Raw genomic sequence first — 17,466 nt, 5'->3', positions numbered from 1 at the left:
TCGATCCGTCCCCTGATCTGCACCCAAACTTAGTGGTTTCCTCCCGGACTCAATATGCTTCCATCAAATCTCGTGGAAATCCGTTCAGTAGTTTTTGTGTAATTTTGCTTACGAACAAACCAACTGACAGAGGTGGCACCATGACCTCCACTGCGGAGGTACCAACCATCTGTGTGGACACTTCCGCACAGACCCTGCGTCAGTCGTGTGTCACAGAGGCCCGGTACAAAAAGAAGGAATTACAATGAGGCACTGGTTGCTGTTGTTACCCAAAAAATAAATGTTAATGTCATATTAATGTCTTTCCCATGAAATGTCAGTCCTACACCCAATTAGAGAAGAGAGAAAGAGGGCGTATCTTTATTTGTGCTCAACTGTAATCCTTCCACACAGAAAGGGAGGCGATTAAACAGGTTTAAAATACCACAATTCAGACAGTTCCCTCAGAAAAAAAACATTCTTATTTTATAAGCACATTAAGCAAATCAATTTAACATAAATTATACGCCTCGGTGACAAAGGCACTCAGTTGAAAGTCATCTGCAAATTGTGCACATCAAAGTGTAACACCAAAATAAACTTTTGGCTTTGATAGAAAAAAAATCCTGTTCTTTTTTTCCGTGCTTCATACGAGCTGCTAACAGCATCAAAAATCACCACGGTTTGTTATTGAGAAACAACGTCTTTACAAGCTTTACTTTAATGAAACTGCTTAAGGTGTACCTGCTTTCTATCACTGAGAACACATACACGTACACACACACACTCAGGAACTATAGGGGACATTTCTATATAAACTCTTGAAGTGTCTTCTTAGATTTGGAAACCCCCCCTCACAGACGAGGTACTGTATTTGTGTTCATTTCATTAGGGCGACCGTTCAGTGTCGAGGGCCCCTCGAGGGGGGAGACTGGCAATGCCGCAGCATTCATCATCATTACATCAGCGACCACCGAGATCTGGTATCTTTGGCTTATCAACACGGCACAAACGCACCGCGGCGCAGCGAGTTAGAGGGGAGGGGAGAGATGGGAGATGGAGACGATTGAGCGAGATTGTGAGCAAAAGTGGGATAAGAGAGGGAGAAAATGAATGGAGAAAGGGTGGAGCGTGAGACTGTGTGTGTGTGTGTGTGTGTGTGTGTGTGTGTGTGTGTGTGTGTGTGTGTGTGTGTGTGTGTGTGTGTGTGTGTGTGTGCGCGCCTCCTCACTTTGCCCCTGCATGCCTGCACATGTTTTCCTGTGTGTTTTTGCACGTTTTGCAGCTATGCCAACAACATTAAGGGCTCCTGCACAGCTGGAATAACTAAAACACTGAGGGGCGATGGGGGAGGAGGAGTCCAAGTCCTTCAGCAAGATTAGCTGAATCTAGCAATAAAACAGAATGCGCTGGCTCCGGCTGCATGTGTTTGCATTGGATAAGGTCAATGAGGGGATGAGGCCCCTTAAGGAGACAGTGGAGGTGCTTGCTGGTGGTTGGAGGACCTGTCATTGGTTCAAAATCCCCGCTGAGGAGGTGTTCCCGAACTCAATGACTCTCTGTGGAAACCACATACTTAGGTTTCTATGCTGTGTTCAACACTGCACTTATGGATTGCCCTTGGCCCTGGAAGGCAAAGGGGAAGGGGAGGGAGCATTGGGGATTTGGTGGCTGTGGCTTCCATTCACCAGTGAAACTTAACATTGTGCCCAGATGGCACTAAGTCTGGCCTACAGCTGACGGGGACCAGCCCCTCAAGTTAGGGCCATTTAGCTGGATTTAGTCACACCCCGCCACACACACACATATACATTGAGGCCCAAATATGCACATTCAAACTGGTTTAGTAGTCGTTCTCACCCTTTTTTGAGCCGTGACATGTTTTCATATTGTGCACAAGCACAATGTGTGAGTTCCATCATGTTTTATGAAGTTTTGTGAAGTATAAAGTTGATACATTTATTCGGTTGTTTTTCTTAATCATCTCATGAACGCAGCATGGAAACTTTTAAAGCTTTGTTTTATTTATTTTCTGCCTTAAAACTTTACAAAAAACAAACACGGTACGGCATCATAATATTATTCCATCACCAAACAATGTGGAGCGCTATCACAAGTGCACAAAACTAGGAACTGGAAATGCTGTGGAAATGAGGGGTGTTTATATTTTTTGTCAAGGACAAACAGTTTACAAACACAACCCATCACTTGCTTTCAGCGGAGCTAATAAGATTATCCTCGCATGCGTCTTGGTCCCTCAGACCTCTCCACTTAAGATGCTTTGTAGGGCTGGTGAGGGACCCTGTGTATTGCACAGCAGAATGAGCTGAGTGCATCTTACATTCCTGGGTAACAAACCCACACGATGTAATCGTAATGCTTACACGACGCCTCTTTTGCGCTCGCTACCCAGTAGATAAGGGCCAAATAAAGCGTGCTCCACAATGGAAATTGTGTGCCTTTTCCCCACAGCCCCCTGCTTATTAGACTGTTTATTTATATATTTTGCATTTGTTGTGAGCCACTTGTGTCAGGGCAAGTTGCGCTGTGAAGACGGAGACAATGGATAATGCCGGCAGCTCTATTGCTGCGGTGGCCCAGTTATACAGTCATGGTTTCCCCTGTCCTCCAGTTGTAAGCTTTTTTTTGCCTCATGCTAAAAAGGTACAGCTTTTGTTTGATCAGATACTTTCCCTGATTCTTGAGATGGCAGAAAAGCTGCTCGATCAGCCAAAGCAAACAATGCAGCCTATTACATCAGCAAAATACTTTGAGGATTCATGGAAGCAAGGCAAGAAAAGCATTTCAAAATGCAAACGTTTTTTTGCCTTGAACTTGCCAAGATTAAAATTTGCATTAATGCAATTATTTTTCCCGTCTTTACCGTAAACTTTGTTTGCACAGCATCCGTGCATGAGCTTGAAACTTTATTAGAAGGATTACAGACTGTTGTAGCAGCCACCACGTCCTCCATAGCCAAGTTTTCCACTGGAGTGGCCCCTGCACATGGCACATACTGTAAAGCACAGGAGAGTGGGGTCTGTATCCTGTCAGTGGGCCTCTCATCTCCAGGAAAAACAGTCTTGTGTTTGTGGAGGCATTCTTCATACGAGGCTTTAGAAGGAGCTCTGCGTGACGCCACAGTCAGAGCGCGACGACACCATCCTTCGCTGTGCTTTCACACCGACAGAGTACATGTTGTGCCGTGTGCTGTGTTGTTTAGGAGCGCGGCTCCTATGTAATGCTAGTGTGTGAGCATGGCACGGGGAGAAAGAGGGACTGCCTCCGCTGCCTTGAGGAGCGCATGAGCCTCGCTATGTGACGATGTGCGTGGGGGTGGGTGCGCCAGGTGCTCTACACACCTTTCAGTATGCAAGTGCGATCACACTGTGTGCAGAACATAAATAAGAAAGGGGACCCCAGGGAGGAGATGAGTTGAGATGGAAAAATTCCTGTACTGATGAAAGCCTCACACACATCTCTCTCTGCCTCCTCCTCACCTGTGCACTCAGGAAAGGATCAAGCAGATAGATGGTCCTGTGCGAGTGCAGTGGCAGCAGCAGGTATGGCTGCGACAGAAGGTCTTCACACTTAGCCCAGGGGACCGTGTGGAATATGCTCCTCTTATCCTCGGTGCCTTATACTGAGGTGTGTGACAAAGAGCAGCGCTATCTGAAGGAAGTGACTGAGCGCATTTCGGAGGCTACACAGCTACAGGTTATGGAGTCACAGTAAAACTCTCATGCCCATTTGGGTTTGAAGTTTTCCTTCTCTTCAGTTCAGCTTACTTACTCTGTGCATACTCCCTCTCCTCCTCTCATTCTTCTACACCTTCTCATTCCTACATCTCTTCCCTTGCCTTCATTCCTCTGTGTCATTGGGATAAGTGTTGAAACTGAGTGAGTCAGTGCAGCTACGTGATTAATGATGGGCCCTGGCGTCTCCGGGGCTGAGCGCTAACAACAGCCAGGGGGCAGCGCGATAATGCACAATAATAAAGCCAGCAGACAATCAGCCAGGCAAAGCAAGGCCTATTAGCTAGCCCCATCAGGACGGCTAAGTGAGAAATTAGCCCTTCCCAAGCCCCGCCACAATTCATCAATTGCTGCCCCCGAGTCCCCCCTCAAGAAGTCATAATGTTTACTTAAAGACTGGCCTCGATGCCCCAGTGGCGAGCTTTATTGGCTCTTATTAATTCCCGTCCTGGCCCTCGCGGCCATGCCATTTAAACCGAATTAAAGGGGTGAAAATTGGATGTGATGAAGTTGTCTCGGTGTTTGGCTCGCGCATGATAAAGCCGGACCTAAACGGAGGGAGACTTAAAAAAAAAATAAGAAGAGGGGGTGGGCAAATAAATCGGGATGTAAAGGAATGCTGAATGAAGCTGTCCTGAAATGCGCCACAGTCGGTCAGAAGAATGCAGGGAGAGAGGGAGAGAGGGAGAGAGGGAGAGAGGGAAGAGAAAATGGAGAAATGGCATCGCTTTAATGCTAGACTTCCTGTGTGAATGGGAACGGTTCCAAAAGGGTAACACTGGGTCACACATTCCACAGATGCAGAAAACGGACGACTGTGTCACATCTTTGCGTTCTCCTTATCTTTCGTCAGACTGAAAAATACCTTAAAATAAGGTCACTCCATCAGCACTCCAACCTTAATTCAACATGTCAGTGATAGACAGGAGTAAAGAGGGGGGGGAGAGGGGTACACTACCATAAAGTACATGCTCCTAATGAGGGGGCTGCACAGGCCTTAAACCGACAGAACAATGAATCACACTCATACAAACCCAACGACTAAATGGGTCTATTTTCATCAGCTCAGTCAAATTACCCGTTACCTATGAATTGTGTACATTACCCAGAGCTGACGGACTAACTTGATTAATCGAATGGCTATTTAACAAGAAAAAATGCACCTTAAATTACTGCTCCTTAAAAGTGAGAACACCATTGTAAACTGAATATTTTAGAGTTTGGACTTTTGGTTAGACATCAAACAAGAAACATGAAGACATCACCCTGGGCTCTGGAAAATCTGAATGATTCATTTCTGTAACTTTATAGACAACTGCAAATAATTATGATCATTGAATATCACTTTCCAAGTTAACAGCTTCATCAGTGTCTTCTACGTGTACAGAACCTCTTTATCATCCTGACATATTTGCGCTCATTCGCTCGCTGGGAATTCTCCAGATAATCTCCTGCTGTATTCTCACTTGGGCTCACTTCGGACATTCTATGCAGTTTTTAAGAGGCTGCCAGGCAAAACTCCTGAGAATTCGGACAGTTGCATTCTCACATACAGATGTCGGAAAGCAGCTTATAGTCTAGTGTAGTAAGTCCAGAGTCTCATCTGCGTGACCGGTGGGTCTGTGTTGCTGGATTGGCGGCAGGTGAGGATGTGTTCTATGGAGCAATATGGAGTATACCGCAGTGGAGGTGTCAGATCAAATACAGCTGAAGCTCAGAGGGAGTCCCGCAGACTCTCCGTTCCCTGACGGCTCTCCCAACGGCAGCGTCGGGAGACAACTCTCTCCCCTTCACTTTCATATCAGCCTCAGAGCCCCCCCATTCCTCTGCGCAAACTCACAGGCTCCCCACACACACACACACACACACACACACACACACACACACACACACACACACACACACACACACACACACTACGAGCAGTCTCAGAGGATTTGGCAGTACTGCTGAAACCTGTACCTCACCTACAGCAACACACACACACAAGCACACACACTCTGTTGCTCATCTGAAACCCATGCATCAAAAAGACACAGCTGAATATTTTGGATTTTGAAAGGCAGCGCTGGGAAGAAACTCTCAGCCCAGCGAAAGAGACCCACGCAACTCAAACACCAACGACATCATCACGCCACACGGCGCTGGGATGAGATGCCATTTCTGAGTGTTCCAACACTAAAAAACTTCCCATAAACTCCAAAGCATGTCGTCACAAAATGGCCCCCTGAAAATCCCCGGCATAAAGAGAGAGGAACAAGACTGTCATTAGAGAGGCAGCCCCCTCAGGCCTGCCGACTCCATCGTGAGGAGGCCAAACATCTGGGCGTATTTACTCGTTTCAGCTGTTTGCAAACCCGCCTCAAATAAATCTGGGAGCTGGAACACCATTGCTTAGGACAGCTCCTAAACAAACAAGCTCAACGCTTTGCCGGCTCACTCACTCACCCCTGCGTGTTCGAGCATCCCAACCGGAGCCGGGGCCGGCTAACGCAGGCAAATGCATTCGTGAAGAAGAGGAGGAGGAGGAGGAGGAGGAGGAGGAGGCCTTAATTGGAGCGTTTGACGGGTGCCTGGGGTTAATTGGGAAGCACGGAGAGCAGCTGGCTCCAGCGTGGAAGTAGAGACAGGGATAATAAGTTCACCCTTTGCAGGAGAGACAGTTAGTGATGAATCAGATCAGAGGAACAGTGTACTGTAATCATCCTCACATCTCCCCTCCTCCACCCTGTGCTCCTGACGAGCAGAGACAACCTGGCTCTCAGCTACGCAATCTGGCACCTATCACACAGGACGAGTAGTCGCAGGGAAGAGATCACGCAGCGATGGTTCTCTCTCTCTCTCTCACACACACACACACACACTATCCTGACATTCATTCAGCTAATCACTCACACACACAATAATTCTTACCTCTAGGACACGGAACCCAGTTTATCAGTTCGCCGGTCGATGTATGTAAATCTCTCCAACAATGTGTGTACTAATGGCTTATTACCCTGCGTTAGTTGGTTTGCATTGATCTCCATGCCAGAGGGAGATGGGGAAAACTGGAGCAGTTCGCTGCTTGTATGTACGGAGCGGGACTATAATCACATCCCAGCTTGTTTCAATAAAAGCAACATTAACATAAACCATCTCAAACACACTAAAACCTTCACCCCCGCTCGGTCCGTGCAAGAAGAAGGGGGGGGGGGGAACTTTCCTGGATTACAGGGTAATCAAGCCCATATGGGATGGGTCCACATAACTTTGTGTGTCTCTGTCTGATGAGCATTCACTTTGTCTTCAAGTTTCTGCCAAAAGATAATATATTTATCCAAGTATATATACAAAGGCTACATCAACACTAGTACGTTTTTTGTTTGAAAACGCATCAACTGTGCTTCGGATACGTCTGGAGTTTTAGAGACGTTCAAGCTGAGAAGTGTGGAAACGCTGCTGGTCCCGTTTTAGTTTGAAAACTCCGGTGCTGTGTTTAAGTGTGGACGGGCAGAAACAGAGTTGCTGATTGGGTCTTTTCAGTCACAAAGTAGCCTTGGCAGATTCATCAGGATCCTGACGTGACCCCCTTCCAGAGGGAAAACAACCAGCATCAGCCTCGGCTACCAGAACACAACAAGGATAATCAGTTACAAGTGTTGCTGACCCTGTTGTTTTTGCTAACAGCTGTTGTGCCGTTAAATTCTGCATTTTACAATGATCACTGTTCACATGTTGCGGTAACGAGCTGTTATTCGAGCAATCTGGGGACAGCGGCACACGCTTGCCTTCCTGTTTACACCGACACGCTCAACCCCAGTGACGTGAGTGTTGGGGATCTAAACTGATACAGAACCAGAACGCTTGTGTGGACAGAGATCGTTTTTAATTTGAAAACGCCATTTTCAAATGATGGATGAAGCCAAAGAGAGGGAAAAAAAGTGTTTCTCTCTGGAAACTAGGGGCTGTAAATGGTTTCGCCGTAACACCAAACCCAGTTTCTTGTGCTGGGAGGGTGGCTGAGGGAGCATTTGGGGGCTGAAAGAAGCCCAGGTAGAGTCATAGGCAGTAATGGGAGGAGACAGGGACTTAGAGCACCACACAAAAGCCAGGCTTTATAAATAATTCCAAAAGCTAACAGGATCCCTTGTATGTGTGAATCTGTGAAATACATTCACACATGGATGCACACACACACACACACACACACACACACACACACACACACACACACACACACACACACACACACACACACACACACACACACACACACACACACACACACACACACACACACACACACACACACACACACACACACACAGGTTATTTACACCGCTCCAGCGGGGCGGTTGTGAGTCTGACCTGCCTGGATTGCTAAAAATTTGGGTGAATATCTTTCTTGCATAGATGATTAAAAAAACAAGCCTTTAAAAAGCACCAAAAAAAAACAAAAACAGAAAAGGTCCATTTCAGCAAGACCTGCACACACATTTACACGCTCGCACACTCGCTCACTCATAATGCAGGGCAGCAAAGCACACCGGAGACCTGTCTTGTAAATCTCTTTGTGAAAGCAGCTTTGGGGGGTAGACAGGGGCTTACACACTGAGCCCTGAGGTAGAGCTACAGACTCCACTCCCTCTAACCCCCTCATGGTCTTTCTCCCTCTCCCACACACATACTCCGCACTCTCATCCTCTCTCTTCCTCACTTTTCCATCTACCCCACATTTCCTCCTCCTCTCTTGCCCTTCCCTCACCTTTGCCGTCACTCCCTCCCTCCCTCCATTCTTCCCTCTCCCCTCTCTCCTCCCCTCTGTCCCAGCCCGGGCTCCAGAGCACTGGTCCTTAGCCCCGCAGGCTCCCGTGGTGTTGCGGTGACTAATGTCCTGCCTTTGCTCAGACAATGAGTTTGAGGCTGAGCCGGGAAAGTGTTGAGGAGGGAAAAAGACTCCAGCACCTTTGACAAATGGAACCCTTCGCACTCCTGTGCCCACTGAGGGAGGCTTTACAATGTCGCGCTCCACGCTCCACGTCCTCCGAGGGACGGCTGCAACCCACAAAGCCGCATCTGGGGGAATATAATGAATTCTTTGGGAAGTCTAACCTGGCTTTCTTCATGAATAAGATATATTTCCAAAGCATGTCGACCCCTCTTAATAAAAACACTAGTCTGGCAGGAATAGCCAAAGACGTTTTAGGGCCCCATGTACACGTTAATATTTCTGTTTCTCTATAAATTTTTCTCGGGCCCACTTCTTCTCCAGGCCTGTCAGTGCAAGGTCGGCCCTGCTTTTCCCTGGAAGGTGGAGGAGCCCCGATGACAAACTGTCATTATAAATGGCTGGAGTCTCTCTCTTTCAAGGAACTCAAACTCTTGGATGTTCTCTCCTCTTCCCCCACCCCCACCCCACGCACCCTACCCCCATGCAACCCTGAAAGGAACTGGGCTTTGTCTGAGGAGCAAAGGAGAGAGAGGAACCCCCTCCCTCAACCCGACCTCCCCTCCACTCCCCTCCCAAAACCCTGTTCCTAACTCCCTGCAGAGTATTGTTAAAACACAGCCCCCTTCTCTTCCCGTGGCCCAGGCTCTTAAAACAGCGTGCTTTGCATGAGAAAAAACGATTAGTCTTCAAATGCTACACTGTCAAAGGAGGGCTCTTTCAGATCGGGGCAGCAATTTGCTCAGATAGTAGCGTTCCTCTTTTGTTTTGTTTGGGGTTTTTTTTTTTTTAGATGAGGCATTATTAGAGCCGGGGACTGTTAGCATTCATTGCTGAGATGAACACACTAGTGGAGTTTATACAGGATGCCTGCCGCTGTCCTTCTCCAACTTGCCCCCCCCCCTAAGTCCGCAGAGGGAACATGAGGGGACAGAGTGGGGGTGGAGGAACTCATCTAAACATGTTTGCAGAGCAGAGTGAATGTCTGGCTCTGAGCTGCTTTCAGGTATTAACCTTGGGATTTACATTTGACATTCAAACAATAGTGTGTTCTTGACCACCACTCCAGGATGCAACACGACTCGGGGATAACTCCCAATGAAAGACAAACGACAAGCAGCATGGGATTACAAACACATGGGGTTCACATTGAGAGCATTACTGCAGGATAACACATAACTTCATTACTGGTGTAAAGGGCCGGAGTTGTGTTTTAAAAAGAAATGCACAATTGCCAAAATAGGGTTTTTGCTCAGTTAGAATAATTATAGAAGTGTGTGTGTGTGTGTGTGTGTGTGTGTGTGTGTGTGTGTGTGTGTGTGTGTGTGTGTGTGTGTTGTAGACAGAGCCTGTCTCATGGCTTCACACATCAAAAAGCAGGGGTAAGTGACAGATCATTGTTCGCAGCAAGTGGCCAGTTCATCTGTCCCCCACTCCCCACCCGGGTGGAGAGGTGCAGACCCCCTCACGGATGCCACTACCAGCTCCCATCAAAGCCGCAACAACAGCCCCGACACCGGCAAACTGTTTCTTTAGGCGCCCAACTTTACACACAGCCCACAAACAAATGGGCCCCAAACCAAAGCACTTCACCTCTTGCTGCTATACTTCACGCGGCAGACTTAAGGACGTTTTTACGGCGGCTAGAGCAAACAGAGGAGGGTACGAGCGGCGCCCACATGCAGGCGCGAGTTGTCCTGTTTCTCCTCAAGTGTGTGAGAAAAGAAAACGCAGCCGCAAAGCTGGCACACTCTCTATTCTCGCACTCAAACCTGCAGAGAAAATGCTCCATGACCTACACCGGGGCTTATGTTAAGGTGTCACACACACACCTTCATCAATCGTAAAAATCAAGTCACTTGATTCTAATTCTTTTCACAGTTTCTCTTTTTTTTTTATTGCCATCTTCGGTGCCTCAGTCTGGGAAAGAAGTTGACCAGACTAATTGTCAGGTCCAGTTAAAGTTTCCAACAGGCCAAAGGAAAACAAACCAGCCCTCACTCAGCCCCTGCTCACGCAACTTGAGCTCCCACTTTTTTCTTCCCTTTTCTTATTCCTTCAGACAAATGAAAAAAAAAAAAGACTTGCTCCTGCAGGAGGAGGGAAAAAGAAGAGGAAATAAAAAAACATGCATGAGTGTGTATGTGTTAAAATAAGAGAGAAGAAACAGAGAAGTGTGAATAAGAAGCAGGATTTCCAGTGTAATGTGTGGATGGGTGTTGTGTCAGTGTTTGTTTAATATTCCAGAATGGGAGTAACGCACATATCTAAAATTACAGTGCCATATCTTGAGTCTCACACCCTCTTCATCGCTAACCTCCCCCCCCCCACCAATCATACGCCTTATCCAAAGACATCACCCGGCTTGAAAGGTGCCTTTAGCAGGCTCCTTGAAGCGGGGAGTGGGGGTCCCGCTCTGGGACAATGATGGTTGAGGTGGAGGGGAGCCGGGGGAGCAGGAACACATAGCATATTAAATCTGCTGGCGGAGCTGGGTCGTCTGCCCAGAGAGCCAGAGAGCCAGATCTGAGGCATGCCCTGAAGGGATGGCTGGGCCTGGGGATTAGGAGGCCAAGGAGAAGCCCTCGCGCACCCGAAGACCCCTTCTTGTCTCTGCTCGCACGCAAATGCATCCAGACGTTTTGACGCTCCTCAGGTTTGCCATCTCAACCCAACTTTTCACTGCGCTCCTCTGCGCCTCGCGAAACCCCCTGCACACACACACACACACACACTCACACACACACGGATTTCCACACGCTCTCATGCATAGCCTTTTTTTTTTTTTTTATCCTCAATCACTACCTCTGTCTGACTTGTCCTCTTTCTTTCCCCACTGTGTCTGTTTCATTTGATGTCAACATATCAAAGTACCGAATCATCAAAGTGAGACATGTCTTTTGGGGGCCCGTCTATTCAACCGCACCAGTTATATGCAAGGAAAGCAACAGCTAATCATATTACACAGGGAATTACTCCAAACTTTCACTGGTCACAATAAACTAACTATTGTAGGACTTGTTATTGTGGTTACACCTCTGTGGGATTTCTTTAACGTCCCAAGAAATGTGCCATTTAAAAGAAAAAAACTAACTAACACTGGAAATACACAACAATCCTCATTAACTGGAGGAAAGAGCAGCTTCCTTCACATTACCCTGGCTTTAACAAAACATTCGCCACCTCTTTGAATGCTTCAGGTCGCAGCATTAGCACAACAACACAGCTCATTAGGGCCTCTTGCATACAAACCCTGATAACAGGTATTCTTCCTACGGGGTGGAAGAGGCCTGAGGACACAACCTGCCTTTAGGCCTTTAGAAAGAGGAGAGAGGGCCATACCTCAAAAGCTAATGGCATGTCATCTCCCTGCATTAACATGACAGCCCTTATTCTGCCAGGTCACGGGTGTCCCGGGCCAGTGTCACCATATGCATGGAATTACTTAACGCCGAGATAAAATAGCACTTGGCTGCTGCTGCTATCTGACGGAGTCACTCCTGCAGAGGGGAGCGTTATCCGCCTGCTCCTCGCGTATGGAGCAGGAGAGGCAGAGAGCAGCGATGATGCATCTCTGCTGGCTACAGTAAGCGAGTGGCTCGGAGTTGTGCATCTCATTCCTGCAGATTAGCATCTTAAACACTGCTGCATTCATCACCGCTGCCGCATCATAATGAGGCAAAGTTGTTTTTTCTGGGTGAACGTGCACCTGTTTGACATCACTATCAGGATTCATTATTCCCTTCAAAATATTCTCACATATGCCGAATAGGAAATTCATTTTTTTAAATATTTTATGGAGACATTTTTGGGGGTTTATTCTTGGAAAAGGACATAAACTTTAATGTGTAAAAATAAAAATGATTTTGGACTTTTCTTTGTCCTAAAAATATTTAGTCATTGAAGGACAAAAAGTCACAGAAAATTTGATTGATATTGATTAATTTAAGACCGAGGAAAAGAAAATGTTTGCACATTGAAAATAAAATGCTGTCATAATTTTGACCCCCAATGATAATGATATAGAGGCAACTTTATGGTATTTCTAATTATCTGCATTATTTTAAAAATACTTAATTAACAAGGCACAGGTCACGAAATGTAAAATATACAGGAGAAAAAAGTAAAGCCCTCACTGTTTAATCTCAATAAATAAAAATTGAATTACAAATGATCAGTCACATATTAGGCTTTAAAATCTGAGTGGATAAAGGCCTTGAATCTTTTTATACTAACATTTTGACAGTGATTCATTTTCCTCTTGTGAGGCCTGTAAAAATGTTATTTTGTTATTGTAAATAAAAACAGTGGAAATATTAAAATGATAATTTATGTGACAGTCCATTTGTTTTTATTTTTATTAGACAAATGTAACCAAGAAAATAACTACTGCTGCTGCCTGGTAAATGGCCAAATCCACAGCAATGATGAATGATGGAAAGTGCCTCATAAAAATGGCTAAAGGGAGATTTTTTTTTTTATCTGCGTGAGCTCGTGCCGTTTAACATCTTATTTGGTGTGTTCAGCCACTGCTCCGTCTCAAGGCGGCCAGACCTGCGTTAATAATTTGCCAAGTGTCAAAAAAAAAAAAAAAAAAGGCAGGAGGATTTGAGCTGCACCGCATGGCTGAGCACCTCGGACCCTCGTCGTCCGAATGAAACCCGAGAGCAGACAAGCAGATAAAATGTGGAACAGCTGGCGAGGACAGGAGGGAAAGTTTCAAACAAATATCTGCACATGTGGAGGCTCGAGGTGGGGGGTTGTTGATCTCAAACGTTTTCATGTCCCGCACCCTCAAAATGAACACACACACGTCTGTTGGAGGAGATTTTTCTTTCACTCGGCATGAGCCCCATGTTTTTGTTTTTATTTGTAATGTCGATATTGTTTTTAAATGAATGACTTGACTATAAAAAAAATAAAAGCACAAACCTGTGATTGTGATAATCAATGTTATCTGCTTGTAAATTAATACAATTCCAGTTAATTCTAATAAAGTAAATCACAGTGGATTTATACTATTTCTCATTTTGCTCGGGGCCCCATGAAACTCCCCACATGGACCCCTGCCGGGATTCAGACCCCACTGTAATGGGCTTAGATTTCTCTCTGAGCACATGCCTTCAAACACGCTATCAACTACTGATGCTGCCAAAAATATGTCTCTCCTTTTTCTTTTAAAAATGTGAAGCAGATAAATTAAACAAGACTTAAAAAGGTAATGATGGATTTCCTGTTGCTGAGTGATTTGTTTTGAATCAGGTCAGGTTTTGCAGAAAGTGACACTTATTTCTGCAGAGGGGGGGGGGGAACAAATGTAAAAGCACAGGAGGCGTTGAGAATTATTTCACCTCAGTGGCAGAATATAATTTGACGAGCATCATTTAAAAATGTAATTAGATGTTGGGAGTGAATGTGGACATTTCTGCAGAGAAAACACTTCTTGGAATTTTTTTTTAAAAAAAGGCCTCAAGTTGACATTTAAGTTTTGTTATAGTCAAAAAACCTGCCAGGTAGAAATGTTGAAGCTGTTGAATTAATTATGTCTGAATGTCAAAGGTCAAGATGAGGGTCAGCCACAGACCAGGTTGCATTTAGAAAGAGAAAAAAAATGAAACTGCAGGATCATGCTTAAGTCTCCATCAACCCTTTTTTTTTCTGTGAGTCCAACAGAATAAACAGACTCGTTAACAGACACTGAAATATAACCACACGTGCACGCAGAACACGCACGCTCAAAACACGACCCCCACCCACTCCCACGCGCGTTTCTTTAGGGCAAAAGTCCAATAAAGTTTGAATCACGTCTGCAGGAGTTCATAAAGTTTCAGGTCGAAAACTCCCAGCACGTGTTTTGTTGTTTGTCTTACACAACATTTCAAATACCTAAACTACTTCTCCCACTCACTCAAACTCCAGGTTGTAGTTGTACGCAGCACATCTGTCTGCCGGACACTTGTTTAGTGTGTCACCCTCGGGTTTCTAACCACCGACACTCATTTCACACAGAATTAATCACATCCAGACGCAGCCTGAGCTACATTTTCTGTTTTTTTTGGGATCCTCACAACCGACGCTTTCAAACGTTGTTTTTAAAAAAAAAAGAGAAAGAGGGGAAAAAGCCTCAGTTTCATGGCAAAGCTCCTTCACTTTTAATCCACGTCTTTTTAAACTTGTATGAAATTCCATCGTTCTGAAATGTGAAACCTCCTCATGAGCCGCTTCCCCCAAAAACTTTTTACAAGCACACAAATTACGCACGACCCTGTTTGGTCTATTCCGCCTGTTTGGAGTCAGTACTTACTTCTTTCTGGGGGTGTAATTCTTTTTTTTTTTTAAATCTTCTCAGAAAAAGAAGTGATTCGTCTTCTCCTCTTCTCTTCTTCCTCTTCCTCTTCCTCTTCTCCTCTTCCTCCTAAGTTGCAGATGTGCTTCTGGAGTTGCCTGTGGGACTTTTTCTTTTCTTCTCCTTCTTCTTTCTGTTACGCTCCAACTCCAAAGCGGCGCAGCCAGAGTTTTTCCTCCTGCTCGTCTTTCTCCTCCTTCTCACAGTTTGCTGTGTTTGTCAACCGCCGCCGGACCAACACCATCAGCCCGCCGATGATATCCGCCGATAGCAGACCGCAGACGTGCGTAAAAACCCGACAGGAGCGTGAGAGAAGCGCATGGAGAGTTTGTTATTACATTTGGAGCGCTTTTTTTTTTTTTCCCGAGGAGAAGAGAGGGAGAGGGCGAAGTGTGGATCTCCAGCTGCTCCTTCCCTCGCTTGACTCCTCCCTTCGGATTGCTCCCTCCTTTACTCGCTGCCTCCCTCCTTTTTTAAAAAAAAATTTGGTGGACCCCCCCCCCCCATTTCTTTCTTTCTTTCTTTTCTTTTCTTTTCTTTTCTTTTCTTTTCTTTTCTTTTCTTCCTTTCTTTCATGAACTTAGCATTTTTTTTTAAACTTTGCATCCTGAGAAGCAGAATATTATAACTTTGCCGAGCACAAACAAACATTAAACTCCGATCATGCAGCTTTATTTTACTCATGTGGCTTCTTAGCACAAAAAGAAGACGTATGTTTTATTGCATTTTTGGGGAATGACATAATAGAAACAGTTTTTTTTAAACTCATTGTACAGTGACACCACTTAATGATGTTTGACATAAACCTGCATAGATCCAGTGTAACATTATCCAGAAATGCCATTTTTCACTTTAAAAAGTTTTAAAAAACTATGTTTTAGTGTGTCCATTTACACAAATCCCCAAATATCAAAGTAATGCAACATATTGGCACTTTAAATTTCACCCTGCACAATTCAGCTAAAAAGATTTCCACCAAAACTTATGCTCTTAATCCTGATTAAATCACTAAAATATAAAATCACATGGATGAATTTGCTTAGGACGTGTTTTGTGATATCAAACATTAGCATGTTTAGTTTTTGAACTGCTTTTATCCAGGTAACTCACTCACACCATTTCTCAATAATCATTAAAATAATCACCTTCAAACAAAAACATTTAGATTCTACGGCAGTTTGACTCACGTATCGGGAATGTGTCAATTTCTGGCAGCTAAACCCGTCTCCCGGCCTCGGCCATAAAGCTGCATTCAAGCCAGAGGAGAGCCTTCCTGTAGGGTTAGGTGTAATCAATATACATAATCAATATACAGGGAAATGATGTGGTAAGGAGAGGTCTTTAGGGTGCCGCTCCAATCAATGAGGAGGTGGGAGTTTGGAGAGGGAAAATCACCGGCTAATCACTTAACTAGGATTTAAATGAGTGCGTGTGGCCGAGAGGTCAAGTCCACGAAGCCACAGTTAGTGGGTTTACCCTGAGAGTCACACACAGAGGATCAGAAACTGTGGGAAATAAAACACACGTGTGATTTAAAGGATTTTATTGTGTTTTAAAACCGCTTTTCCTCTTTATTCTGCCAATTAAGTTCCGACTGAGTAATTACTGCCTCAATCAATCAGAGGCTGAGATCTTCTGTCACAACTGTCAACATCTTTGTCATCAATAAAACCCCCAAATGTTCAGATCCGATTTTGTCAGAACATGAAGATTGATTTTGCAAGTTGACTCAGCCACAAAGTCTCAAAGCAGACATTCGTATTCTTTGCATTTTTCTACTTGCTGCCCACAAAGTGTCACCGTGTAAGTTGATATTTGATTCTAAATGAAAATACGGACATCGAAAACAAGGTGAATGCGGAAATGCTACAAATGCGCAGTGACAGAAAAATAAGCCGTGATATAAATCAGTGTCAATACAATGAAAATGCTTGTGTCTGTGACGACAGGAAGTCGGGGCCGAGAGAGAGAGACAATCAAAGATGCTCTGTAAGACACGACTAATTCTCCTGTCAGTTTGTCAGGCGGTGCTCATCTGGCCCGGACTACACAGAGATAAAGTCCTTGTTATGAATCTCTCAAAGAGAATCCGAGGAACGTGGAGGAGGTGGGGGGAATGGCGGGCGGATGGGTGTGTAGGTGGGGGAGAACAAGAGGGTAAAGGAGGAGGGAGGTGGGGAGAGGAGGAGGGGTGGGGGGGGCGCACATGGGCATCAGTAGGGTTAGCGGCTCCCGAAAGTATTTCATCAAAGAGGGCCAGGATCCCAGGGATTGAGATTCCGCCTGGAGGCAAGTAACCAATGGTCTCCCAAGAACATATTCCAAAGTAGGACTCACAGAGCCAAAGCACACATCAAAAGCACCTCTGTAGCCAAAGCGATTCTGGAGGAGAAAGAAAGGGGTTCGGGTCCCTTCTTGGCCCCCTTTGAGCCCCTGATCTCACCCCAATTAAGAAG

General features: G+C 45.4%; 1 protein-coding gene across 1 annotated transcript in view; it reads right to left on the bottom strand.

Annotated features, from left to right (window-relative positions):
• Positions 1–15,413, bottom strand: part of gli3 (GLI family zinc finger 3) — a 93,052-nt gene extending 77,639 nt beyond the window's left edge. The window contains exon 1 of the mRNA XM_035142850.2: positions 14,969–15,413. The gene's annotated coding sequence lies outside the window, so the exon portion shown is untranslated. The remainder of the gene's footprint in view (positions 1–14,968) is intronic.
• Positions 15,414–17,466: the final 2,053 nt, after the last annotated feature.

Source organism: Hippoglossus stenolepis, chromosome 19, assembly GCF_022539355.2.
Source record: "Hippoglossus stenolepis isolate QCI-W04-F060 chromosome 19, HSTE1.2, whole genome shotgun sequence".
Taxonomy (NCBI): Eukaryota; Metazoa; Chordata; class Actinopteri; order Pleuronectiformes; family Pleuronectidae; genus Hippoglossus; species Hippoglossus stenolepis.
The sequence above is the reverse complement of the archived record's forward strand: the minus strand, read 5'-3'. Positions and strand labels throughout refer to the sequence as shown.